General features: G+C 48.8%; 2 long non-coding RNA genes across 2 annotated transcripts; one reads left to right on the top strand and one right to left on the bottom strand.

Annotated features, from left to right (window-relative positions):
• The first annotated feature begins 1,748 nt into the window (after positions 1–1,748).
• Positions 1,749–3,004, top strand: LOC118601785. The gene is made up of 2 exons (XR_004950605.1): positions 1,749–2,132; positions 2,615–3,004. It is a non-coding gene; the product is annotated as an uncharacterized LOC118601785 (long non-coding RNA).
• Positions 3,005–19,948: 16,944 nt separating this feature from the next.
• On the bottom strand, positions 19,949–24,904 carry LOC118601649. Its single transcript, XR_004950446.1, has 3 exons — positions 22,051–24,904; positions 20,644–20,927; positions 19,949–20,222 (listed from the first exon to the last, which is right to left on the bottom strand). It is a non-coding gene; the product is annotated as an uncharacterized LOC118601649 (long non-coding RNA).
• Positions 24,905–27,657: the final 2,753 nt, after the last annotated feature.

The raw sequence follows: 27,657 nt of genomic DNA, 5'->3' as shown, positions 1-27,657 counted from the left end.
AACCAGCTCTTCATCAGTATTTTCCACGTACCGTGTGTAGTCACGGCAGGCTAACAGAAAGCTAGTCACACTCTGGCACAGCATGGTGTATGATAAACAGACCACAAACAGAAACCATCACCAGCACTCAGGGGCAAAATCCAGCTGGGTTTCTTTATCCCTAATCCCAGTTTCAGCTGCAGGTTTTTTCCAGAATGAACAGTAGTTTGATTTACTCAACACTATGTACAAGCCAGGGCGTGGTCGTCCTTCTCTAAGTAATATTACAAATGGATTTTCCCTGAACTCTTGTAGCAACAGGATCTTAAAGTGGTTACTGGTAGGAAAAGGTGAGATTAAGGTCAAGATGCAGGTCTACAAAAATAAATGATAGCTTTTAAGGACCACCATAGCCACCAGAAGCAGGGGTATTACTAACCAACCCCCCCCCCCCAAAAAAAAGGCAATACAGCCCACAACACGAGTATTTTTCAAGTTTTCGACATGGAGCCACAGCAACAGTTGAAGAACATCTGGTTCTCCTGAGGACCAGCTTCATCCCAAATCATTCCAGTACACCGATACCTGCCCCAATCACTTTTCCTTCTTGATCATCGGAATGAATTCAGAAAAATCAATGAAACGTTCTCTTTAGCCTCCTAAAGCTACTGGGGACTGGGAAGGTTGTTTTGTAAAGCAGGGATAAAGAGGAATGTGCTTAATAAGTTAATACCTGCATTCCTCGTCTCTGGCTAGCCGAGGGCGTGGAAACCTACCTCTCATCTTGGGGCTCGCACCCCGGCTCGCACACGCGCCTGTGTCTGCGCTCCCCCAGGCTCCCACAGCTGTACCCAGAAGCCCTGGGCACTGCTTGACACCTGTAAGGAGCTCGAGGCCCCTGCGCGCCAGGGGGAAGCTTAGCACCCTGCGTTTGCATGCCGTTCGGAGAGCGCTCTAGGCCCCGATGAGGAAACCGAGGCCCGCGCTCACACAGGCCGCGCAGCCAAGCCCCTCGCGGCCCAGGCGGAGCGCCGGCAGGACAGCACAGGGGCACTCCGGGCTCGCTGCGCCCGCACCAGGCGCCCGGATCCCTGAGGGCGAGGCCATGGCCTAGGGGCTCTACACACGCACGAGGCAGGAAGTGATTGGGACGTGAACTCGTTCCTTCCTGTCCACTCTAGAAGAGTGGGGAAACTGAGGCCCGGGCTAAGCGTAGACAGGCCTGGAAGGCCGGTCTTGGCGATTCTCGACGCCCGCCTGTAACACCGCCCAGCGCCTCTGCCGGGCGCCCCCGCGCCCGGGGTCCCGCAGCGGAAGGGGCCTGGCCCGGGGCCTCCCCTCCCGGAACCTTTTCCCGTCAGCAGCCTTCGTCGCCAGGGGAAAACAGCGGCCAGCCCGGCGGCCCCACCCGCCGCCAGCTGCAGGGCACCCCGCCAAGCACAGGCCGCCGGTTCCCAGGCACTCCCTCCTCCGCCTTCGCCCCTTTTGCCACCTCCGCCCTCGCCCCAGCCCCGCTGCGCGCCTGCGCGCCCCGGCGTGGGGGCCCGTGGGGAACCGCGGGCGCCTGCTGCTCACGTGGGCCTCCACATGGCCCGGCCGCGGCCAATGGCAAGGCGGGGCCGTACGCTCGCCACGCCCCTCGGTGCTCCGCCCCCTCGCGGGAGCGCGCGGGAGGGGCGCTCCGGGAACGCGCATGCGCCTCCCCGCCCCGCGGCGCCATCCGCCTGGCTGCGTGCTGTGTGCGCATGCGTGCCGCCCGCGGGGGTTTGCCTGGGGTCGGCCGCGGTTGAGGCCACTGAGGTCGCGAGTCGTGCAGTGGAAGGCGGAGGAGTTGGGGGTGTCCGGGCAGGGCTACGCGTGGGAAGGGGCCTTTCCCCGGGAAAGGAAGGAAGTGGGTGCCACCGGCTGCACACACTGCCCTTTTGACGTTGTCGGGGAAGTCAGAACTGTCCCAGGTTTTATGGCGAAATGCAAATCAGCTGAACCCGCCCTAAGGCCTCAGGGCAGGAACAGCTGTCGCGTGGGGGTCGCTGAACACGGTGCAGCCACCGCTTAGAGCATTGACTGCTGTGGGCCAGGACGCCCGTGGCTCGGAGATGTCTCACCGGAGGGCGCCCAGCTGGCCTATGGTCTGCTCCAGAGGCGAGGCCAGGGTACGCTGAGGACTCAGAGTGACACGACTTCCTCCATCAACGTAACCCAACTCCAGGAGTTCCACTGCAGCTTTCTCGGGGGGTGGTTTTATGAAGAAAAGATAGGGCTATCTCTAGGCTGCAAAATTGTATATTCTTGTGCATATTCTCATGCATGGGTCCCTCACTAAGCCTCGTGTCCCTTTGAGAGCAGGAAGCTTTTGTTGCTCTTTTTAACATTGCTTAGAAGGCGTCATGATGGCCTGCGGTGAAAAGGAGCAGTACCTGAAAACAGGACTTGGCTGAACACGTGTCCCACATTCATCTCGCTGGGCACAAAGTCCTGCTCAATTTTGAGCTCCTATGGGCCGTTCTTTAGGTTGATACCTCGGTGCAAATACCATGGAAAATAGCTCCCTATCTGCTGCTCTTCCCCCAGATTTAATTTTCTTGTTAATATAGAATTGTTGCTCTCTCTGCTTTTCTTTCTCTCTTCCCTTAAGGTGGGTAGTTTTACTGAAGATTGTCAGAAGGTTGGAAGAAGGATAGAAGAAAGATTAAGACACAATGAGAATTGAAGAGATAACTTGGGGAAAAAAAAAAACTATCAGGCAGACCTCAGACGTTGCAGGTTCTGTGCCAGACTACAGCAATAAAGTGAGTCGAATCTTTTTACAGGTGAAAGGTCTTGCCTTTAATTTGTTTTAAAAAAAAAAAACTGAAGAGCAATAAAGCCAGGCGCAGTTAAAACAAGGTGTGCCTGTAGCGATCTGAGGTCCCCGAGTGCTGGGTCCTCTTTGCCACCGGCTCTCCAGAATCCATAGAACTGTTCACGGGTTGATTTTAATCACATCTTTCTTCGTAACTTTTGAAAGACTATCTTTCCTACATTTTTGTGGCCTAAATTGGAATCTTGACAGAATGGAAGCACTGGAAGTAGGCTATGGGGAAGAGATATCCTATTGTGAAGGAAAAAGGGGATAAGAAGGTCCTGGATAATAGTGAGCACTTGGAGAAAAAGGGAAGATAGAACAACAGGGCAGAGGGACCGCAAACTGGGACGGCCACTCCGAGAGCGGCATGGAGGGTCCTCGAAAACCTCGGAATTTACCCACCATATGATCCAGCAATCCCTCTGCTGGGTATTTACCCCAAAGACTTGAAAACGCATATCTATAAAGATATTTGCACACCGATGTTCATAGCAGCATTATGCACAATGGCCAGGACATGGACGCAACCAAAGTGTCCTACGATAGATGATTGGCTAAAGAAGCTGTGGTACATACATACAATGGGACATGACTCAGCCGTAAGAAGAGATGAAATACTGCCATTTGCGACAACATGGATGGACCTTGAAATAATCATATTAAGCGAAATAAGCTAGACAGAAAAAGGTTGAAAATCACATGATATCGCTTATATGTGGGATATAAACCTAAAGGCAACAAATGAACAGGATAAACAGTGACTCATGGACATGGACAATGGACTACTGGTCACCAAAAGGGAAGGGAGAGGGGGAAAATAAAAATAAATAAAATGTTTTTAAAAAATATGTATATATAGTATGAAAAGTGAATTAAAAAAAAATAATGTTTTATCTGTCAAAAAAAAAAAACCCAACGGGGCGGTGGCTGATGCAGCAGATTGTGCTACATTGTGCCAATAATGATACACTACGTTCTTGATCATAAGGATTTGTATGCTGCTTATTGTGACCCCAAAACATTCTTACTTCATCATTTAAAGAGTCCTGAGAATTCTGGCAATAAAGGAGGAAGGACACAGGTGAGCTTGATCGTTTAGTGCCAGGAAGGTACTCTGAGATCTGTAGGGCTCCGTGCACATTATTTTAATGTCTCCGCTCCACTCCCAAATCAGAAATCAAAGACCATCATGAAGGGGTTGTGGCTAAGGTACACAGGACTCTGCCGGAATCGGGGCGCCATTGCTGAAATTCCGGGAGCAGAGACAGCCAGTAAGGGCTCGAGTGCTCTGACTAACTTAGGCCCACAAATGGAAGGCACAGGGCACTTACAGAATAATGAGGTCATTCAGGCAGAAACCCGGGGCACCTACCATAGGTCTTAAACCTACTGAACCTCCCCAAATAATGATCAGGGATCTAATTAGGGGGGTCCTGTGGCAACTTGCAGCCCTCCTAAAATAAAGGTTTTTAGAATACTTGCTGAAGGAATTGTCTATTTCAAAATTATAAAGACCGCGGTTGAAGATTCTTAAAAACACACCAAAAATGTTTCATTTCACTGTAGGGGGTCTCATCTTGCAACCGACGCAGACTGTTTGGCTCAGTGTTTACAGAGGTGTTCAGTTGGCTGAATTATTTTGTCAAATCCTAGTTCAAGGACCCCTACCCCAAACCCCTGTGGAGCCCTAGGCTTCTGGCTCCCTGTGAAAGATAATAACTTCGCTGTAACACTGAACAATATTTTGCTTCCCCACCAGAGGCTGAAGAGGAAGGAGATGAGGAAGGGGAGGGGAGATTGTATCAGGACCAAAGTCCTGAAGACAGAAGAACAGGCCTCAAAAGTGAGCTCAGCTGATGATTGATTAGAGAGATGTCACAAGTATAGCGAGCCAGCCCACTTTAAACACAGGCCAACAGCAGCCCAGAAGAGAGCAAAATGGATAATTCATTCGCTGTGTTTCTGTTTACAATCTCCCATCTTCTAGGCTAATGTAGGTTCTGCTGTGATTAGAGGCAAATTTGGGAAACTAGACAGGATCTTGGAGTTCATGGCTCATTCTCCTCACCTGGCATGTGAGCAAACAGGGTAAGCATTAATAAGCTTGTTAGTGGCAGACCCGGAATTAGAACCTCACTTCTAACCACATCTTCAGGGCCAATTTCTCTTCCCACGTATCTACGAAGTATCAACTGATTTCTTTGCACTCCGTACGTGCATGACGCGCCATCCATCAGGAGGTGGAGCCTCCTTCGACTCCTCTTGACTTGGTCTATGACTTCATTTGACCCATAGGATGCAGCAGAAGTGATCCTGAGACTTTGAGCTCAGGCCTTTGGAGGTCTGGCAGCTTCCGTGTCCCCCTCCAGGAAGCCAGCCTCAGACCAGACGACTGAGTGGCGAGACGCAGCACGTGGAAGGGCAGCAGGAGGCGAGGGAAGCCTCCGTGGGTGCAGCTGAGTGGGTGACCCCCCCCAATCACACGGAGCAGAGCGACCCGGCCAAACTCCACCCCAATTCTCGACCCAGAGAATTGTGAAAATTAAACTACCGAAGGACTGCTACGTCCTCTGCCCTACTCCATTCATATGAACTCGATTATCATAATTAAGAAATCGAAACATGAAATCATGGTCAGGTTTCAGAAATCTTATTAAGGGGCCTTCGTAGCCAACGCTTCCACGCATGCCAACAGCTCTTACCAAGGCGAGGTGGTTTTCCGCCTTCGGTTAACTCAGATCCTGACGCTGTAATTTTAATTTATTCATTTGCTGATCAACCAACCCCACTATGGATAGATTAATTTATACTTAGCATTGACTGTAACAAAATTTTCTTCCAATCCTCACACTCTGGTTATCCGATGCTGCATTTCAGACCACCAGAAAATCAGTGGCTCGAGATGACACTATTTATTTTGTTCCCTCCTCTGCATGTCGGGCAGGGCTCCGATGGGACATCCGTCTCTGCTCCATTTAGCATCGGCTCGGGCTGGCGTGAAGGCGGGCTCCCTCATATCTGGAGGTCGGCAGTGGGACGTAGACCCAGACAGCCGGGCTCCTGGGCCACCGCTATCTCGATGGAGCCTCCCCAGGTGGTCTCTCAAGCATGGTGGCTCGGGCCGGCTGGCCCTCTTACGCATCAGCTCAGGGATACTAAGATGTATTCCCGGGAAAGGGATCGCGGCAGAAGCAGTGTCACTCTGCACGGCTTGGCTGTGGCTGTCAGGGGGTGTTCCCTCTGCCCTGCCGTCGGCCCACCCCGTACTCAGGGAAATGGGACACAGGTGCGGCCTCTGGCCGGAGGAGGGCCGAGGGCACGTGCTTAGCGGAGCGCGGCAGGGCGAGGCTGGTGCTGCCGTGTTTGGAAAACACGGTCCCGCCTCACCCAGCGCCCAAACTCTGCCTCTGAATGTCGTGCTAGGGAAAAACTCTTGAAAAACGAATTCCAAGAGCTTTTAACATATTTTTTAAAACATTACTGCTAATCGCAACACCTACGAAAGCTCCTTCATTTTCCATATAGATGGCTTGGTTTGGGGCCATGCTTCATCTCCCCCTCGCCCAGGGATTTTGATCTGAACGGAGAGGAAAGGGGAATTTGAATAATCTACTGTTATTGCTGTTTTGTAAACCTCCCTTCTCTTAAAAAAAAAAAAAAAATAGATTCACTGCTTACAGTTGAAACAAGCAGTGCATTCACAGCAAGGCTGAGACATCCCGAATTTAATCTGGCTCTGGCGACTACATATTCTGAAGGAAATTCGTTTTGCACGGTCTCTAACAAGTTTTGGGTGAATACTAATCACCTACATTTCCACATGCACACGCACGCAGGACACACACCACGGTCCCTCGGTATCTTTCCTTCCCAAGGGATTTCCGGCTGCTCAGCCTGGCTTACCTGGTATCACTTTTTTTGAAACCTGGCAATGATACACCATAGGTATGTGGCGCCTTTTTAACTGTTGCCTAGCAACCCTCAAAGGCCCAGGACACGAAGTAAAGTGTGCAGAACCGCCCTGTAATCCTGCTAGGAATCACATTGTGCCTAAGACTTAATTAGCCAAATTGAAGTTTTTGTGTGAACAGCAAAGTCAACATTTTATCCGATTGCAAAAACGTGCCCCAGGCAGGACACATACTAATCAGAGAAGAGCTTCTCTCTTTCTAGAGCATTCTTTAGCTGTTTTGAAATTGTTACAAGTAAAAAGATTTATCCGGTAAAAAATCAGCCGTAGAATCCGTGCAGGTGAGTGCACCTATGTTAAATACTTCTCCATCTGTTGTCTGACCTCTAAACCTGGTTTTTTCAGCTTATTTTCCTAAGCTATGTTTCCAGCATAATATTTAACACGGGCTTCTCAGACTATCTGTCCAGATTCCTCTTTGAACTTCACCGCAGGCCTGCACCACCAAAATGTGTCAATATGTGTCAAAAGTTTGCATTTTGAATTGTCTTCCAAACAATGTGATCTCGGAGATTTTGCTGGTCAGCTGACACCTGACGTTTCATGCCTGTAAATTAAATGTATCGCTAACAGACTCCATCGGTGAACAAAATATCCTTTAACAACTTGCGTATGGGGAATCTTTCCCTTCTCTTGAAGCTCAGCAACCCAAGATTATTTTTGCAAGAAGCACAGCAACGAAATGAGGAGGGAGATTGTTCTGAGCCGAAGCGTTTTAACATTTCAGTTCATTTTAAGAGGAACGAGTGTGTTTTAAAAAGTGTTTGTTAAAAGAAAATCGGGCTACATGTCAAGGAGGAATAAAGCGTGATATGAGGTCACTTTAATAAGAGAGATCTAAGCGCTAAGAAGAAATCTCGGAGAGCATCTTTGTCACAAGCCGACGAGCGGCATGACCCTTCAAGCAGTGTAGACAGAAGAGCCCAGTCATATAAAGACGCCCCGTCATCCCCATGTGGCCAAGTAACGCTGGGGCCGGCCGGCGCCCTGCCTCTGGGGACCCCTTTTACAAAGCCACGTTAACCAAGGACGCCGCATTTTGAAAGTAGCTGCACACTCACGGAAATCCTCAGGCAAGTCATTTTCAAGTAGAAGTGAGAAAGTTACTGAAATTAATATGAATTACTTCCATCATCCGACCCCTTGCCCCGCCCCAAAGAAGTGAAGATTCAAACCTGCCTTGTTGATGTTCAGCTCCGAGCGAACTGTCGGCCCTCGGCTCTGTGGCTCTGCAGACTATCGGGCAGTGTCAGATCTTCGGGGTTTCTGTGACCCCCACGAGTGTGGTTCAGCAGGTGTTTCGAGTTCCCTGGGGAGAGGTCGCCCTTTCCAGTCCCGGCATTAAGACCACAGGTAAAGCTCTGTGTGAAAACTGAAGCATCGCCTGTCATTTCACCTTACCTCTCTGGAAACAGCGTGTCTCTTGAGTAAAAGGAAGGTAAAGCCCCACGCACCCCCACTCCGCGGGCGTGTCGTGGGCGGGGAGACAGGGCCGGGAGGGAAGCGGTGTGGCTTGAACACTTCCCACGATCTGGACTCTCTCAGCACGTCCTTTGCGCTGCGCCACCAAACCCTCCTCCTGTGACTAGGACACAGGTACAGAGACCCGGCCGCGGTCGAGGGAGACCCAGCGCCTTGCCCAAGCCAGGCCTGGTACGTGGCAGAGGCGAGTCAGGGCTCGTCTGGTCTCCAGCCACTAAGCAACCCCGCCTCCGACATCGGATACAGAAACAGCTGTTAAACGGTAAAGCAATAGGTCCGATGTCACTATTATGAAAACTTTGTAACAATGATTCTTTACTTAAAGTTACATTGCGTGTGTGCATCTCCATACATCGTTTTTTAAAGTTTCCATTTTCGTCAATTTAAAAAGCATGATGTTTTTAGCCAGACTTTTTAAATGGTAGAAAATCAGGAAAACACAGTCGACACTAAAAGAAGAAAAGCATGTGACGGCAAGCGAGGCGCCGCGGCGCGTTGCGTAAGCAGCAACCCCGTTCTCCGCCTCCCCGGCCCCCGCCCCGAAAACAGTCAGGCAGTTACAGTGCTTTTCCCAGGCGAGGGATGGAGCGTTTTCACGCCAGCACATAGCTCGAATGCTGACGTTCGTTCACTGAGGGTCAGGATGACACGTTGACCGCAGCGAGCTGCCGCTAACTGCTCAGCCGTAATCAGAGAAAGATGAAAGGATGGCTGGCTGCCGGGCAACAAAGCGCCCGGCAGAGGAGGCACCTGGCAGATGCCCTGAGACCCGCCGGCGTCCCTGGGGAAGCTTTCGCTCCTGCAAAGTCCAGACCTAGGAGGGAGATCGCGGCGGCAGGGCGGATTAGAACGGGCTTCTGCGCAGAGGACGCCTGGGTGCCAGGCCGGGTGCTGGGCCAGGTACTGTACTGGCCCGGGTGCCAGGCCGGGTGCTGGGCCAGGTACTGTACTGGCCCGGGTGCCGGGCCGGGTGCCAGGTACTGTACTGGCCCGGGTGCTGGGCCAGGTACCGGCCCCGGGTGCTGGCCCGGGTGCTGGGCCAGGCAAGCGTGCATCCCGGGCCCGGAGCAGAGGGGCGGGGACGTCCTGGAAGCCGGCGCTGTACCCTGGACCTCGGAGGGACTACCGACGACCGCAGGCAGGAATGGGGGCGGGAGGCAGGAGCTGGGGCGCGGGCGCCAGCGGTGCTCCCGCAGGGGAGCGCGGTGCGCGCAGGAGCGGGGAGCACCGCCTGCCGCTGCGCTCCCAGCTCGTGGCCGCGGGGAGCAATGCCGGAGGAAAGCAGAGGACCCTAGCCGGCCGCGCCAGCCGCCCCCGAGCCCACCCGAGGGCCAAAGACTCTCACCGCCCGGCCGAGGTGTTTGCCTGTCTCCGTTTCTGTCCAAAGCCGAGGCGTCATTCGTCTTTCCCTGCGCTGCCTTGAGTGCCCTTCCGATGTCAGCTTCGTGCACGCTGAGCGGAGCTACGTTTTCATGCCGCCTCCTGGACAGGTGGCCTCCCGCGACGCCTTCCCGCGCATGCGCGGGCTGCGAAGGCGCCTCCGAAGCCACTGCTTTTGCGTTCGAACTTAATCCCGTCTGTTCTCTGTGCTCAGCTGCACCCGTGGGGTCCGCCGCGACTAACTCGGGAATGTCCCAGAAAGAAACAGCTGGGGCGGGGAACACGCACGCAGACACGAGTGCACACACATGCGACCGCACGCGAACACGCGTGCACACGCACGCAGACACACTGCACACACATGCGAGCACACACAAACACAGTGTGTGCATGTGCGCACGTGAGCACACTACAATGCACGTGCACAGACATGTATGCACACACGCACACGCGAGCACTCATACACAGGCACAGATGCACATACTCGTGAGCACACACTTACACACGTGTGCACGCACACACACACTCTGCCCTCAAGGGCTCCCAACAGCAGGTTAAGCAGTTTTCCCAAGATGAGGTACAGCGTTCTTAAACCCCATGAGCCCTGCCCTTTATTTTTTCTAAGCATGAGCAACTCAGCTCCACGGTGCCTGGCCAGTGACAGGCCACATGAGGAAGTGGACAACTTATCTGCACTAAGAGTTCCTGTAGTTGTCCCCTTTCAGACATTCTGTGACCTGAATCACTTTAGACGCTTCAGATAGACTTAACTGTTGGGTATAAGGGAGTGTGAACCTTGTCGCTCAAACAAAATAATGCACTTCAAGGGTAGGGACCAAGTCTTTTCTGCGTAAGCATAGGATGTGCTTAATAAATCCGTTAATTAAAAAACACACACACACAAACCCTAGAATGACTGAAACATCAGAAAAGGAAACTTTAAATTCATGTACATATGTTCCATTATACGCTAACCTAACAGTAATTTGACCTTACTCAAGTCTTATTCTCCTTTACAGAAAAAAGCCCGTGATAGGCGTCAGATGGTTGCTGACTTATCGCGGTGATCACCTGTTCAGGTGTATAAATGTTGAATAACTATGGCGTGCACTTGAAACTGATACAATATTGTGTGTTGGCTATATTTCCATAAGAGTCTTTAAAAATAAATAAGGACATAAATTTTAAAACGCCTTTTCAATTTCCATTGCTCACGTGAGGTTTTAAAGGAGAACCACTAAAAAGGAATCGAACCGGGAACTAACTCCACGCGGCCGGGGCCGCAGAGTCAGCACGCGACGAAAGCCGTCCCAGGCGCTGAGGTCGCAAAGAGAAGTCTGAGCCGTGCTCCTTGCCTTCCGCGCTTTACCACAAAGCGGTCCCCGTTACCCACTGTTTCGTTCACTCTTTGCCTCATACCGGCAGCTTCACGGACGCTCCCTCCTTTCTTCTTCTCCCAATCATTTCTTCATCCATCAGTAGTAACTATTTGCTTCCTATGGACATGTACTGACTGTGCATACAGTCATCCAGAGTGACCTCCTGTAGGTCAGTGCCCTGTGGTGTAGGCGGGCCCGGCGAAGTGCCGTCTTTAGAGCAAAGTAAAACATTTCATTAGACACAGCATCTAAGTCATTCAGCTTCCCAGTTCCAACTTTGATTTGCTCATTTCCTTATTCTCAGAAAAAGAAAAAAAAATTCACACACCGGTCAATCGTGTCACACAAGAAAGTAGCTCAGTGCTCATATTCCGTAAACTTTCTTTAAAAAAAGGTGGATATTTTCTTAGTAATCCTTATTTTTAACTCCCCTTAGATGATGAAAACTATAGGGCTAGACATTCACTGAGCGAGCTTAAAATTAATTTTGGTTTCATGTATTTATGTTTATACATGTTGTTATTTATGGGACAAAAACTAACAGTTTATACAGTTAGTGAGATTTTTCTCAAGTGACTGTATTATGTTTCTGATCAGGAGAATGAATTTGCATTTTTCATGTGTTCATTTTAAATTCAGGATCAATATTCCAAAGAAAGATATTCCAGTAAAAACTTAGGAGGAACTTTGATTACTTTTTTTATTTCCATTTTGTACATAAGATCCAGCTAAGAATAAGCTCTACTCCATGTTTTGACAATAATGCAACCGATCTCTCTTTTTTTTTTTGGAGGGGGGTGGAGCATACTTTGTAATTCTTTCCCAACTGTCAAATAGCCGTTATGTTCTTATAGATAGTCATGTCTATATTAAACTCGCCATGTGTTTCGACAATAATTCAATAAACCCTGTAAAACACGTGTGTCGACATCTTCCCCAAGAAGAGTCAGAGCCGACTTAGGTCTGGGCCATTTATGATGGTGACAAACTCGCAAAAGAATCAAGAAAAAAAGCATTGCAAGTTCCTGTTCTATTGACTTCGTTTGCAGAACGACAGCTGGTTCCGGCATGTCCCTGTTCATACGCATGCTAATCTCACGCTTTTCGAACAGGCTTTATTTGATTACAGAAAGTCAGGGGCAGAACAGGAGCGACTCGTCCAGAGTCGCTGCAACTGGCTCATGAGATTCCAGGGTCTCGGGGATCGCCGTTTGCTCTCTTATTCTCAGTTATGTAATCTTCCGGATTAAGTTGTTCCGGAAATAGCCCGTGTGCACCCCGGAGAGCAAGTCATCAGCAGACGTTTCCCGTGCCCCCACCGTCACGCCCAGCTTCGCATGTGATCATCCAAAACCTGCAGGCCCGAGATTTTCACCAAAACCCATCCTGCAATTACACGTTATGCAACCAGCGCTGTTGTTTCCAATTTAAAAATATTTTTTTTTAAAGTGACACAACCAGCCTACAATAAATGTGATTTAAGGTCTAAGCAAGTTCACCAAGGGATGCAGGGAGAGATCTAGAACACTTTCTTCCAATCCGTCGCCCACTCGATCCATCTCGCCCTTTAAAATTCATTACGTATAATCGAAAAATGTTTCTGGTCTGAGGATACGCGGGTTCTCTGGGATGGAGAGAATTTCACTTGAAATAGATTTTTCGTTTTCACAAGATTTCAGCTTTTGCAGAATTAGCTCTGATGTGAACAATATTTTCACATAATTGCAAACGTATTTTTTGTTCTGTGTCACTTTCTAAAGACGTTGCTCAAGGAAGCAACTAACAATGCAAGTTTCGTTAACAGTAAAGAAAACATGTTTAAAATTAAAAATTAAACAGTGGAGTTACTTAAAAGGAGTTTAAACACAGAAACAGCATGGGAACATTTTTAAGAGTTTAAATGTGTAAAAATATATAGATATAAAATGTTCAGAAATTGATCCAAATAGATATGGGATAAAAATGACATCACAGAACAGTGTAGAAAAATGGACAATTCAATACTTAATACTGAGATAACTGGGCAGTATTTTAGGGAGAAAACTCCTCTCTTGTACCAGGACAAATTTCAAATGGATTTAAAAATCTTTTAAGACAAACAATGAAAATTACTCAAGCCCTGGAAGAAAAACAGGACACTCTTAATGGTCTTGGGGTACAGTTGTCCTTCCCAGTGACTAGAGTCAAATTCAAAAGCCATAAAAGAAAATATTGATAAATCCAACTACATAAAAATAAAACTTCTGTGGCAAAAGCCGCCACAAGAAATTCAAAAACAAATGATAAGGTGAGATACAAATTTTTGCAACTCATATTGCTAATGAAGATCTTACCTTCTTAATAGAAAACAGCTTTTTCAAATTGAGAAGAAAAAAAGAAAGACTAACAGTCCAATAGAAAATCTTAAAAGAGATAAACAATAAAAAATGAGGTACCATTTTTCTTCAATCATTTGCGAAAAAAAAAAAAGTCTAAAAGACTGATAGTAACACATGAAAGATCATCTATATTGCTAGTGGAAGTGTAAATTAGTACAACTTTTATGTAGGACCTTTGATATTAAAATTGCTTATAATTATACCCATTGACTAGCAATTCTACCTCTGAGGGTATACTTGTGAAATGACCATGCACAAGGTTGTTCGCTGTTTAATTGTTTATCGGAAACAGCTCAACTGTCTATCAGGGGGAGACTGGTTAAATAAATAATGATACATCCACACAGTGGAATACTATGCAGCTGCAGGAAAGAAACTGAAAAGGTTTGCGTAGTGGTACAAAAAGGTCTCCAGGAATAATGTTAGGTGGGGGAGGGATAAAGCACAACAGTGTCTGCACGTGCTACCTTTTGTGTAAAAAAGAGACAATTAAGCCTATGTCAAGATTTTGTGGTACGCGCTAAAGAACCTGTGTGTATACACGTGCAGATGATAATAACTCCCGGTGTGTGGGTGTCTCTGTGTGTGACTCAGGACAGGATTGAGGGAGACATTTCAAAAATAATGTACATATTACCTATTCAAAAATTAATTTTAAATTAACATTTTTACCTAATCTAAGCCTAGTAGATGATTATATTTACTTCTGGTTATGTATCTCATTAATGACACCCTTTCTAAAACTGCGCGTTGTGCTAGAAGTTTAAAATTAATTAGGTTTGGTTGAAATTCATTATCGAAAGAGTAAATTGCAAAATCCGTTTCAATCACGTACTTGACTTTGCTCAGTCACTTCAGGCTTTCTTTGTACAACTCTGTCCTTATGCTTCGGCTTCAAATATAATCTTTGCACTTTGCTGAGAACTTTGTGAGGGCGTTCACTGATCAAGGAGTCCAATCTCGTCGTCAAAGCATTTTAATCAATTTGAAGCTTTTATAGGTATATAAGCAGGTTAAGGTTTTTTATGTTAAGTTTTCCATTTTTAATCACGTCCATGAAGTTTGACTAAAGAAGTTAATTGGCTATCTGCCTTTTTTATCCATTTTTTTTTCTCTTTCTAAAGTGGAATATGATGTCTTAAGTTTGAAAATCCTTTCTTCATGGCATAAGATGTTGTCTTTGGTATGTGCAAGGGTATTTGCCTGCCTGCCTAACATCCTCACCAAACAACGTATGAATTCCTCCTAGATATCTTTGGCCCTTTACTCTTGAATACAAGTGGATTCCCCAGGCCCAGAGGAAGTGGATCAAAGTGCTTTTCCATTGCAGATTCTCAGTCTGTATTTGTCGAATCAATGAACAAATGAATGGCCTTTGTTTCTCCCCAGCATCCCTCATCAGCTATAAATGCAAGCTCCTAGAGATCAGCGACTGCTTCAAAGGAGGCGACTAGGTAGGTATAGGCAACACAGCGCCAGGCTGGGCGCCTTGTTCATTTATCAGCAGTAACGCAGTCGTATATCGGTGGCAACATTAAAACTAACAGACCCAGTCATTCAACATCCTTGAAGGACTAGAACGTGGCTGGCTTTGTTTTTAAAAATAATAATCGTTTAAAAATATGTTTTGCACCAATAATCCCAATGATTATTTTTTCTTACATTTTACTAGCAACTAGAGCAACAAGGCACTACCCATAGAGACGAAATCGGCTGACCGTTGGCAGCCCGTAGTTTGCAGACCAGCAAAACTGAGCCAATGTCGGATATTAAAGATATTTGCAGTATGTACAAATGGGAAGTCTATTTTCCATTCAAAATGGTTTAATTTTTCCTCGGGTTGTTATACAGACAATTTCCTTAACCTGATAAGATTACAGATTTTTTTAAAAAAAATGTAATCATGTATTTATTTTATGGTTTGCACAAGATGTACCTTTAGTACATCCAGATTTTCTTAACCCATCAAACAGTTTTTCAGTATGTGTTATGGCAGGATATTCTAGAACTGCCAAGAAAAGTAAATTCACAGAGCTGCCTGCAACTCACTAACTATAACAAATTAGCATAAGCAGCCCCATTTTAGAAGGAATGGCTTTTACAAGTTACAAGAAAAATAATGTGATTTTTGCATTTACATCATTAAAAACTGTCCATGAAGTATATGGTTTCATCATGAAAATTAAACACAGCCCAGACAATTTAACACATAGTCCATTCGAGGTGGAACTGCTTAATAAACAGACGTGGTGATGATCTTGAGATTAACTAGGAAAACTAGCTAACAAGTACCTATTTTTACGGATTTTTTTCTACTAAAAAAAAAAAATGCATATCAAATAAAAAAAACCTCTCAACACTTGTCAGCCCTCCTGTGAACATACCATATAAATGGACTGGCACCGACTCCAGGAAAAACGAAAGGCCAAATTACTCTCTTCCACCCATGCTGTGAAGTTCAGGCACAAATCTGTCCTCGGCCCGAGCCTCACAGCTAGCAGACAATGAGCCTTTTAGAAAGAACCAAGGACAGGATAAAATGCTTCAGATTTCTCCGCACAGCGGCAACGATCTTATGTTCGTGGTCACTCTCTCAACTCGAAATGCCTCCGCTGCTTGTTCGCAGCACAAAACCAAGGTGGGATTTTCAAATATCGGATTTGCTTACTCGCTATTCATTCCGGCAAACGGAGTGAGTCACTCCGAAAGGCACAGAAAACTGTGGCCGCAGGTTTACCTTGTTCCGAACGTATGCGCGGTGCAATGCTGGAGAGGCGTCATCGGTTCCCAGAGTAAATCAGAAACCGAAAGGACGTCGGGTCCATTCGAACGCCATTTGGTACACGCGGAGCCATTCGGGGGCTCCTGACCACCGCGAGTATCACCTTGCCGCGGATCCCGACGCACCGCTGGCCAGCGGCTGAAGTTGGTCAACACAGCGGCCCATAACGCAGGGCCGTCTGTGTTCGCCCTCTCCACGCAGAGGGGCCGAAAGGGCCGAAGGGTGGAAGGGTGAGGGGGGCAGGAAAAAGCAGGGGTTCAGGGGGAGATGCGAACTACAGAAGGTTTAGGGAGCAATGTGGAGATGGCCGAGCTGCTGCCAGCCGACTCTGGACGTTAATGTAACTCTTCGATCTTTCTTTCTCCAGTTCGAAATGTCAGACGCGCCCCTCACTCTGCCAAGCGGCTTTCCCCAGAGCGCGTTCCCACCGTGTCCCCTGTTGAAATGACAAACACCCGGCTGCCCGTGCTAGAAGTCGGCAGGTGTCCCGCGTACAACCCCTTTCAACCCCTTTCGACCAACCACTAAGTCCTAAGAACCTGACTTTTAAATAACTTCAAAATATTTCCAGTTCTTTTCCATCCCTAGAATGGCCGTCTACTTAAGGCCGTTCCGGTCTTTTTTCTGGATTTTGACAACCACCTCTGAAACTATCTCTCTACCTCCCATTCTTACCCCTTTCCGATCCATCTTTCTAAATTAAAATCCACTTTTTTTACATTGATTATGCCATTCCTGAACTTAACACCTGACTTCCAGAGGCGAAATATTTCTCCCACCTTCTTTTCGACCTCAGGCTACTCCCCATCCCCCACCCCGCCCTTTCGTTTTGACCCTCCCTCGCACACAGACGCCAAAATGCTTTACTTTTCGGTTGCCTGGGAGCGGCATCCTGGATCGAAACTCGGGACCTTGGCAGTTTTCCTCTTCTCTCTGCCAGGAATACTTTCCTTCTGCAACAGCCCGGCTCGAACCGCCTCACATCCTCTTCTGTCCTCATGGGTGTGGAAATCGCTCCCTCCCAGAAGCCTTCGCTCGCTCGCCTCCAGTGCCAGGGAGCAGCTGTGGCACCCTGGGCACACCTGTCTCACACTCGGCACGTGGGCCGAGGGGGCTGTGCGTCCCGTGGGCTGCGTGCACTGTTCACCACTGACCAAGGCCTGGCACATAGTAGGCCTTTGGAAATAATGGTGGAGTGAATGAATCTACGTAGAATTTCCAGGAGAGAATCCAACTAAATGCATTTCATACAACTCGTGTGCAACCAAGCAGCGTTTTCTATGCTTCGACTTGTTAAGATAGACTTGGAGTGTCCCCAGTACACCAGGTTATAAGAACGACCCATCGCTTGTTAAAATGACAGAGTCCTATCTCTGAAGGAGACACAGAAAGAACTGGCAAAAGGGTTTGCATCCGAAGAGAGCAGGTGATGAGGACCGGGAATGGACCTGCTTTTCTCTGCGTATGCATCGATTTTGGATTTGCCTTAAAGAATGTATGCGCGTTTATATTTACATATACACACACAGATACACACAAGATAAAATTATTTGCCTCATGTGTTTTGTATATTCATATGTTACTGGATACATACTTCGCTGGAAAAAAGACCGATAACATTGATCACCTCTTCTAGGAGGGCGAACGGGGTGTTGGAAGGACGAGGCAGGGAAAGAGACTGTTCAGTGACATTCTCTTATACCCTTTGGAGTTTCCAGTCATGTTGAATATATGACCTGGTTGAAAATTTTTTTAATTAAGCAGAAATACAGATTTTTAGGCCCCTCCCTGGAAATTCCGATTCATGAAGCTGGAGGTGGGGCCAGAAATGGATAGTTTTAACGAACTCCCTGGGTCACAGCCGCGATCAGGACAGTGTGGAGAACAGGGTTAAGGCTGGGCCCGCCGCAGAGCTCACGGAGCCCAGCATTTTCCTAACCTGGGCTTCCCCGGATTTCACGAGGACATCGGAGGCCGGGGCTCGGGAAGGCGGTGTGGTTTCGAGTTCCTGAGGTCATTGCGACCCAGGCACCAGCTCGCGGCGGGCGCGGAGGCCACGGACTGACCCAGCGCGCTCAGTGTATGAATTCGCTTGCGGTCTCACACGCACAGGAATGTCTCCGTCTCACGGTGGCCAGCCCCCAAGGGTCCCCGGGGACGCCCGCCTCCCCGATTCTCACCTCTGTTGTCCCCTCCCACAGGGACTAGGAATGACCCGTGTGCACAGCAGGACGCCGGGGAGATGACGGGGCATCATTCCCCCGCGAGATATAAAAGACGCTGTGGCTTCTGCCTCGCTCTCTCTTGGACTGTCCACTCCGGGGAAGCCAGCTGCCACGTCATGAAGACGTCAGGAAGCCACACGGCGAGTCGGTAAGTCCTCTCGCCAACAGCCGGCAGTGACTTGCCAGTTACGTGAATAAACTGTTTTGAAAGCGGATTTTCCAGCCCCAGTCAAGCCTTGGCTGTCACGTTCACTGCAAACTCATAAGAGGTCACCAGACAGGACCCACAAGCCAAGCCGCGCCTCAAGTCCTGACCCATGGAAACTGCGTCAAGTACTAAATCTGTATTGTGTTAAGCTGCTAAGTTTGGGGAAAACTTGCTACACAGCCTCAGGCGACTCACGCGGTCTTCCCAGGGGGTCCCGTTCCGCCTCATTTTCTTCTCCCGACTGGCGAAAGTTTTGCGGTTCTTTTTCCTGAGCCTCCGACTAAGGGGAGCGCGGCGTGCTCGCTGCCTTCCCAGGGGAGTCAGCCGATGCTGGCCCCGGACCCTCTCGCTCGGCCGGGGCCGCCTCCTCAGTGCTGCGGGTCAGGCGTGATGCTCTGCGGCCTGGCGTGAGCGAGCGGGTGGGGAGAAATCAAGGCACCTTGTTTGCAGTGGTGAAGGGCTGTGCGTTTGTCCATGGAGGCCCAGTGCTGGCGTTCTCCTTGCCTTCGGACGCCTCTCTCGACCTGCAGGGGGACTGCAGGCGACTCTGGCTCGCGATTGGGGGCCCATTCGTTGTGCGCTGCTAGACTCTGGCCTGAAAGCGCCGGTTTCTATGTTGACAGAGGAGACGCGCGCTCGGTCTTCACCTGGCCAGTCGTACATCTCAGAGAGAGCATTCCACAAACAACCCCCTCCGGGTCCTAGGGGCGCTCTGGCAGGAAGCCAGCACCCTCTCCCTCCTCGATGTCACCCGCCACGTCAGGACGGCAGGAATTACATTAGATCTCACTAATAAATAATCGGCCAGAGCCTTGAAACAAATATCTGCGTCTGGCTGATGCCGGCTCTCCCTCTTCTCTGCCTGTCGTCCACAGTCGTGGCCGTTCGGCTCTCGTCCGAGGGGACGCCGGGCACTTAAAAAGCCCCAAGCCTCAGCCCACTGGTGTCACCCGCTTGCGTACAAAAGCAGACGTCCGTTTGTGAAACATCAGACGAGATTAGGAAAGCGTGGGATGTGTGTGGCTTGGTGTTGCCTAGCGATACGGCTGGGGCACAGGAATCACAGAGAGGACGGGATTCACGCCCACGCGGAAATCGTATTATCCACAAACACGGGCGCCCGCACGCGCACACACAGGCGCACACATCCGACACCTCGGGAAGGATGTCGTCAACCACGAACACGGAGTTAGGGCCACGAGCAGACTCGCCTGCAGAGCCCTGATGAATAAACTTGCCAAGCGATCTGTCGTTTATATTTCGACGACTCTGTGAGTTTATCTATCGCTTAAAGGAAAAAGTGTTATGTGCCTCCGAGTGGGCTCTGCAGCATCCCTGCCAGTGTAAGCAAAGCCTACATCCTCGGAATGAATATGTTCATCCGTAAAGTCATACGGAGACGCATTTAATACATAGGAGCAACTTCAAGCTCTCTGCTCATCTTTATTTCAAAATACGGTGGTTTGCCATTAATTTCCATAAAAGCCAAGTGTAGTGGTGAAAAGCATGAGCATCGAGGTCGGACCCTCGCTTGCAAATCCCGACTCTGTCTTTTGCCATGTTGCTTAATTTTCTTGCGCCTGACTTTCCTCATCTGTGGATCAGAAATATGAGTAATATTTAACTTCTAAGGCTGTCGTGAGGATTAAAATAGGGAAATCCACATAGAGGACAGAGGCGGGGCTTGGGACCCCAAATCCAGCAGCCCTTCTACCCCTCGCTAGTGCTGTAATGCAAACACCTCTTGGCTGCCTTTTAATCCATATAGAGGCCAGTAGCTAACCCAAGCTCTGTGATCATAGGGATTTTGCAGATAGGAAAGTTGTTGGGTGTCAGGAAGAAGAGAACAGGCCTCCAGTCCCACCCGCCTGAAAGGAGAGGTGCGAAGCCCCCTCCCCTTTCCCCTCCTAGCCTGATCAGTGGCTCTGTCAAAGTCGAGAGGCAACCAGCTCAGGTCCCTGAATGAGCCCCCAGACTTTAAAATGCCAGTCACCGAAGGGAAGCCCTGAGGTTACCTGCTGCCCTCCCAGGACACACAGCTGGAGGTCCTCTGACAGGACTGTCCTCTTTCTGCTTGCCAACTGCCCTTGGGCATGACCTTGGGCAATCCCTTTCTAGTAGGTCTGTGATTTCCGGGATACACATCACTTTCCCAGGCTACGTGGAGGGAGCCAGGCAGGTGGGGGAGTTGGCAGGGCCTCGGCTGTCTCCTCTGCTGAGCTACAGCTCTAGTTCCCAGCGGCGTTTGCCTCTTCGGCTCTAGGTGAGACAGAATCCGAGGCTGAGCCGCCAGCCCTCCCTGGAGAGAAGGAAGCGATTAGCAGAGCGCCTGGGAGGCAGGGAGTGAAAACGAGACTGTGCTCTACCAGGGAAAGGTGAACAGCAGGTGTGTGAGAACAAGACAATTGTATGAAGTCTATTTTAAGAGTAAAACGTTAATCAAGAAAACAATTTTAAAAAGATCCCTAATATCCTTACTTGTATGAATTTGGGGATTTTTTTTTCTTTTGAACTATTTCAAACAGAACTAAATTACAAGTGCTCTGGTTACTTATTTCGAAAATTCCACTTATTGAGATAAGAACAATTTTTTTCCTTTGGCGTTTAAAAGTCCTTGAGACAACGATAAGTTAGAACATATACTGAAAGAAAGGACTCCGTTCATATTTGTGACAAAAAGGTCAGATTCCTAGGAACAAACTTAAGAAGTGGAGAGCTCTATGAAGAAGAGTTTTCAAGCTCCTGAGGGTCAAAAAGAAAACTTGAACAAACAGCAGGATATCCGTGTTTTTAGATTTAAAAAGACTTTATAAAAATGTCAACTCTCCCTAAATTATCTATAAATGTAAAACATGAAAAAATAAAAAAGTAAGAGTATGCAGGAGAATCCTGCAAAACAAGGGTTGCCCGGCTGTATTAGATATTAAAATGTGAAGCTGCAATAATTAAAAGAGTGCAGTACGTGAGGAGACAGGCAGCTCGATGTAACAGAAACGGACTCAAATACAAAAAGAAATTTGGTTTAGATAAAATGGTGTCTCTCGTCAGTGGAGAGATATGACCTATTCAATAAACAGTGTTTTAGCAACTGCATAGCCCCTAAGGGGCTGGGGGAGGGGTGGGGCGGGCAGAGAGGCAGGTAATCAAAGTTGCATCCAAACCTTGCATCCTTCATAAATTCCAAGCAGATTAACACTTATAGAATTAGAGAAAGAAAAGATTTTTACTGCGCATCCGGGGCATGTCAGAACAATCGTTAGATAATTTTTATACAATCTCGAAGTGTGCTAGGCCCTCGGAAGTATAGAATAAAAGCCAGAATCCATTAAAGATTGATTTATACATAAAATCAAACATTTCTGCATGGCTAAACAGCAACAACAAAACAACCACTAAAACATTGGCAAAGTCGAAAAATAAACCTTTTTTAAGAAAAAGAAGTGAATGGTGAAAAGCTCCAGTTCACTCGGAAGATGTCATTTTCACCCAGCAGAGTGGAAAAGGTCACGTCAGAGGCCCTGTTGGAGGGAGCGTGGTTAGATAGGCACCCCAACTTTACTACGGAGAGTTTAAGCTGCTACAGCACCGCCACGGGCAGTTTGGCGGTGTATATCAAACATAAACAGACATATATTTTGATGCATCATTTTCACTTACAGGGATTTGTGCCGCATATGTTCATGAGCACGTGTGAAATAATATGGGTACTAAGTCATATTTGATACCTAGTTTTCTGTGAAAGAATAGAAACAATCTAAATGCTTCTCAATAGGAAATGTGTTAACAAAATTGTGCTACATCTAGATGATGGAATATTACACAGCTATTAAAAAGGGCGAGGAAGCTCTTTATGTACTGATGGGAAATGGTGTTCGTGATCTACTGCAAAGTAACAGGTAAACAAGGACTTGTAGTCATTGGTTACCTCCGGAAGAGAGACACCCGGGAGAGATTTTTGCCGCACACCCATTAATCTTTGGGGATATGAACCTGTAAGTGTACTACTTTGTCCAGAAAGAAACAAAAATTGAACTAAATAAAAGCCTTGGCCTCTTCACTCGCTTTTATGTAAAGCGCACTTTCCGTGGCGTTTTGACAATCCTGCCACGGCGCATAGCTGGGATCTCGCAGGACGTCCAGCTCACCTGTGCTTTTAGGCAGCCACGTTTTAAAGATAAATCCTCTGAGCCAGGAGGACACCAAATAAAGCCTATTTTTTCCTAATGTGTCATTTTCTACTGCGATATCACCTGATTTGATTTGTCAGCTGAGAGCTGGTGGTCAGCAGCATTCTGAGACAGCCTCCAAGCTCACTGAAGTTTTCCGAGGACACGGCCATGCTCCTTTGTTTACGATTGTCCGTAGCTGTTTTCAGGCTACAGCAGAGTCCAGTGGTTATGACAAGAAGCCGCGTGTCCCGAATAACCTACAGTATTTACTATTTGTCGCTACGTAGGAAGCGTTTGCCAATCCCGGCTGAAACGTTTTGGGTTGGGTCTCCTGTTATTTGCAGCTTAAACACATTCGCACGATTTCGATATTCCGTTCCGAAGAGAAATGACATGACCCTGAGCCAAAACTGATGCCGGTGGCTACGCGTGTGTTTAAGTGAACCTTGCCTGGAGCACGGAGACGCGCAGAGCGGCTTGTCGCCCCTGTGCGGCTCCGCGAATTTTCGTGAAGCGAATGCGCTGTGTAACTATCGCCACACCCAGAATTCCCCTGGTCTGCTCTTCAGTCACTAAATCCAGCACCCCAAGGACACCCATTGTCGAGATTTCTGTTGAAACAGAGCTCCAGGGACTAATGCCGACCCTTTACGAGCTTCATGTAGATGGAGTCAGAGGTATGCGTCCTACTGCGTGTGGCTTCCGTTGCCCGAGGCGTCACTTCTGAGACTCGCCTATGCCGCGCGTGGCGGAGAGTCCTTCACGCTCGCTGCCGTGTGACACTCCGTCGTACGCACAGGTCGCAGTTTACCCGTCCCACAGGGGACAGACATTCGAGTTGCTCTGACTGTTACGAACGCAAAGAACGTAATGTTGGTGCACGTATATGCAACACAAACGTGCGTGTCCAGGCTCTGTACATAAATACGTAATAGGTACGCTCCTGGGGCGGGACTGTGGGTTGTTCGCCTGTGATCTTCACTGTGCATCTGTAGGTGATTCGATGTGGGAAAGTACATAGTTAGTTCCACTGAGCAAAAATGGGTCTTTTTCCCTGTTTTAACATCGAGATTAATTTAGCAGAGTATCAGGCTCAAAAGATCACACAGAACCAGGTGAGTAACTGATTAACTGAGCATTTAAAACAATTACGGACAAGCCGGTTTCCCCATCAGAACCTGCGCTGTTACTTGAGGGAAGTCTCAAGCTGCCTGCTTAGAGATGCATTGCTGAAGCAGCGGAATTCAAATCAGTGGAATTCAAATCAGTGGTCCCCTCTGTCCGCTGGGAAGGCTCGGAGGCGCATATCCTAGGACAGGTTCCTCTCTCCGAGGAAAGAGATGAAAGGTGATAGACGGGCGGAGGGCATGGCAGGAGGCCTCAGTGGACGGAGAGCTCGACAAAGATAAGAAAGGCCACATTGCTGCCGTCGGGTCCCAGTGACTCCACACTTAGCAACCCGGTTGCGAAGAAAAGACACAGAAAAATCAAGGTTCTAGGACACGGCGCTTTCCCCTGTTCCGGCCACCTCTGCCTGGGCCTTCGGCCTTTGCCTGCCTCACGCAGACAGCGGTCTCCAAGGGCCCGAGGGCACGTCATCTGCGTTTGCCTCAAGCAGCAGCCCAGGACCGATGGACGGTGCATGGTCTGATTCGTACCAGGAAACCGAAGAGAAGCAAGAACGAGGGTCGCGAGGGACCCGATGGTCGGGCAGGCAGACCCGGTCAACGTTCCTGCATTCACCAGGCGCGATCAAACCCGGAGAGAAGATTCGCCCTGATAATCACCAGGATGAGTCATCGGCGGCTGCAGAGAGCCAGGGTCACGCTCAGGGCTTCGTGGTTTTGAGCTGCTGCCCTCCCAACGAACAGCACAGTGCAGACCGAAGTGTTTCGAGAGAGAAAGAGAGTGAGGGGGAGGAAGGAAGGGGCAGGGGAGGAGGAGAGGCAAGGATCAAAAAGGCAAGCGCAGTTGGCGGGACCCTAAGAAACATCCCCGCCCCCAGGAGTCTGCTCCAGGTGGGGTGGAGGCCCAGGTCCCAGTAGGTTCTCCAACTTCCTTTTGAAAGCTGGGGTCTCCCTCACCTCCCGAGGGCGGGCAACAGACGGCTAGCTCCCAGGCAGCTGTGTCGGTGGCCCCGGCACGGTCCCCAGTCCCCATCCGGGACACAGCGTGAAGGTCTGAGAAGGACCAGTGGCGAGAGGGCGTTTTTCCTCTGCGCCCCGGTACCCGCAGGACGCCCCGCGCTCTCCAAGAGCGGTGGGCAGCCAGTGCGGCCACCCTGTCTGTCGCCTTGCCCCGGGCCACGCCCTCTGGTCTGCAACATTCTCTCCTGCCATTAAACCAAGACGACGAGCGTCCTACCGTGGAGTTAGAGAACACCGTGGCAGGTCCAGCCGGGGGCTCGTGGGCGCCCCGTGTCACCCACCCGCAATCCTTTCTGTTTTGCAAAGCTCGTGGCTCTTAGAAGCTGTAAACGGCGTCCTGTTTTAATGTTGAAAGTCTGATTTTTTCCCCTTAAACGACCCCCGCCCCACAGCCCACACCCCACACAGTTTCCAGGAGCGCTTATCTCGAAAGCTCCCAGCAGACGGTTCTCATTTATTACTCTTTGTCGCACTCCCACGAGGTGGCTAACGTCTGTTATCCTCATTTTATTGCCATGGAAACTGAGATAGGGGGCCCGAGCCCATTGCCAAAGGTCATGCCCCGGGTCGGGCAAAAGCTCAGGCAGAGCCGGCCGCCACCCGCCACCCGCCACCCGCAGCCCCGCGGCCGCGCCTGCCTAAGCCGCCTTCAGACCAGGACTTTCAAGAAGCGTGAGGAGTGGCTTGGAAGCCCGCGCCGCTGCAGCGGGTAAAGGTGACTCGGTAACTGCACACGTTAATGCTATTTGCTGACTTTCTGCCAAGAGCCATTCATTGACTCAACCTGAAAGGAGCTAGCTCCTTAATTTTTTACTGATTATAATCAAACGCTTCCCTGTAACTCAGCGAGAGGGCGGTTACATCAGACGCCAAAGTACGGGCGTGAGCGGTTGTCCTTTAGGCCTCTCAGAGAACGAATCCGTCCCTCTGCACGAACTCTCCATCGTGGCCTCCATTATATAACTGTCCCCTCGCACAGAAGCCACCCGGGTGCTTCTGGACATGAATCACCCGCCGGCTCCAGAGCACACCCCTGCGTTTGCTCCGAGCCCCTCTCCACTCTGCCCGCCTCCATCCTCCAAAAGCTCTTGTCATCGTCGCGTTTCATCTTAAAACATCACTTCCCTACCAGGCCACATCCTACTCACTCCGACTCTTTCTCTGAAGCCCTTATCTGATGCCATCTTTTCTCTTAGGTCGAGCTGACTGGCCTTTTGCCCCTTCTGGGTAAGATTATCAACTGTTACTGTATTATGGGCAGGGAAGGTCTTTCTCACCTTTGCTGATCTGACGTGGAAAATGCCAGCTGCCCTCCCCGAGGATGGGAAGCTCGCCACCGGATGAGAAAGCTTTTTTTTGCCAAGGGCAGTTTAGTAAATATTTTAGGCTTTGCCGGCCATGAACAGTCCTCGTGGATTCTTCTTTGCTTGCTTTGTTTCAACGCTTCGAAAATACAAAACACGATCCTTAGCTCCCAGGTCAGCTAAGGATGGATTTTGGCCTCACCATTTGACCCTCAGGCCCTAGTCTGCCTGACCTCCGGCTTAGTAACTATTTCTTGGATTGCCATCAGCGGTCTTGAATTATGTTGGAAATTACTTGTGTGCATTTACAGAAAGTTTAGCACAATTGATGACTTTTGTACCGGTTAAAAAATAGCAGTATTCATATTCTCTAATACTGCGGAAGACCACTTGTGGCACAAGGCCCAAAGGAATTTCATAACTGTTAACTTTTTGTACTTTTAAGAGAAATTACATTCTATGGTATCTGTATTTATCATATTTTAAAAGTCCAAACAGTTAAAACGTAGGCGAAAGCCAGCACTGATGTATGTGAAAGCATGAACTTGCAAAATCCATGCATCGTTTTGCATCATTAAAAGGGCCACATCGCGTCACCTTTGCAAAGCTTTTGCCAGAGCGATGGGGCCACGTGGCATTTTCAGAAGGTGGGATTGTAAAACGAGCTCTACAACACTGATAGGATTGTTTTTTTAAGGTGTTGCAAAATCCTCCATTTGTTCCGTCAATGATTGCTCTGGGACATGATCTGGAACAAGTTAATATTTATTAATGCCTGAAACTCAAGGAAGGACAAAGAAATAGTCCCTTCCAGGTCTCACCGACCTGGATCACCGTTCCGTGCCCACACAAGGCCATCGTCACCAGCTCTCTGGACCCAGGAATACTGCAAAGTAATAAGCATTAAATGTTTAGTCATTTCCTGCATCACGTTTGCGAGAGATCGTAGCTTCCTCATCAACATATCTAACCAAGTTATAGTTCAAACAGCCAGTTTCCACATCAGCAGCTGTTTGGTTTAATATCTTTTCAGCGAAGATGCCATAGGGAGCCCTTCAGAAAACCTCATGGCACCGTTTCAGCCTGTTTTCCTGGGGAGACGCAGCTGAGCAGAGCGCTGACTGCTCTCGTTGATAATTTGCCAGCATGTGATTAGTGAAACTTTTGCAGATGAAATTGCCTTAAAGATGTCACGTTTGAAAACCTCTGAACTTCCGTGGAATTTAATTGTGTGTCGAAGGCATGCCCCGATTTTATTAGTATGCCGAAGGTCCTTCGTCTGTCTCGGGAGAGTGCACAAACACCATAAAGGATGGCCGCTCCTTCTGAGCAAAAGACAGACCGACCGTGTGATAACTCAGCCCTCAGAAGGCATCAGGCACACTGTATTGACCTCTCCCTTTTCGGCA

The sequence above is a fragment of the Rousettus aegyptiacus genome, unplaced genomic scaffold (assembly GCF_014176215.1).
Source record: "Rousettus aegyptiacus isolate mRouAeg1 unplaced genomic scaffold, mRouAeg1.p scaffold_m13_p_4, whole genome shotgun sequence".
NCBI classification, from domain to species: Eukaryota; Metazoa; Chordata; class Mammalia; order Chiroptera; family Pteropodidae; genus Rousettus; species Rousettus aegyptiacus.
Note: the sequence above shows the minus strand (reverse complement) of the source record. Positions and strands in the feature narration are given on the sequence as shown.